Source organism: Apis dorsata, unplaced genomic scaffold (assembly GCF_000469605.1).
Source record: "Apis dorsata unplaced genomic scaffold, Apis dorsata 1.3 scaffold_58, whole genome shotgun sequence".
In the NCBI taxonomy this organism is placed as follows: domain Eukaryota; kingdom Metazoa; phylum Arthropoda; class Insecta; order Hymenoptera; family Apidae; genus Apis; species Apis dorsata.
The window spans coordinates 1,414,593-1,415,404 of record NW_006263358.1 but is presented as its reverse complement, the minus strand read 5'-3'; the positions used below and the strand labels follow the sequence as shown (position 1 = coordinate 1,415,404).

Here is an 812-nt window from a genome sequence, read left to right as displayed (position 1 = left end):
TCTCGTTCCACGAGTGGCGATGAAGATATATATATATATATATATATATATATATATAATGGGAAAGAAAGAAAGAAGTTAGAAGCAGTTTCTAAGATCGTAACTGCGCGCGCGATTTCGTGTCTAGGTTCGAGAAGTATAATATTAAAATGGTTCCTACTAATTGAATGCATACACGAGCTACTTTGATTTACAGTATATCTTGAGAATATATATTATATACATATAAATATATATATATATACACACAAAACACACATAATTAGATACGCCTAGGAAAAAAAAAAGAGAAACTTAGCAATACGTAGTGGCGCATCGCGTTTTAAACAAAAAGTTTTCTTCCCTTTCACGTTCTTTATCATAATAATTATTAATTTCGTCCTTTCTTATCATTTTATTTCATTTCTTCTTTTTTTTTTTTAATGCGCGAATTTTTTTTCTTGCGCGAATGTGCATGGAAGAGTGACGAATGACGAATAAGTGAGAAAATCGATTATGGCTGAAGATGAATCTTTTTTTTCTTTTTTTAGATCTTTAACACCTATTTTTATTCTTTCTTTCTTTTTTTCTTTTTTCTTTCTTTCTTTCTTTCTTTCTTTTTTTATTTTTTTTTTTTTTTGCCTAGATTTAGTAGGTTGTAAACAATACTCGGAGTATACTAACCCTTTCTTAGCCTGTAAGAGCATTTTATCTATGAAACACAGGGATTCTTAGTGATTTTATCGCTATAAGAATACGTCGTTCACGAACGGAATATAAGCTGTGTATTTCTGCGCGAGACGATACGTCCAAGAAAGAAAGGAAAAAAAGAA

The 812-nt window shown here is 30.0% G+C and overlaps 1 long non-coding RNA gene across 1 annotated transcript in view; it reads left to right on the top strand.

The window, feature by feature from the left end:
• Positions 1–47: 47 nt before the first annotated feature.
• The window catches only part of LOC116186820, a 7,873-nt gene continuing 7,108 nt past the window's right edge, over positions 48–812 (top strand). The window contains exon 1 of the long non-coding RNA XR_004151861.1: positions 48–77. This is a non-coding gene — a long non-coding RNA (uncharacterized LOC116186820). The remainder of the gene's footprint in view (positions 78–812) is intronic.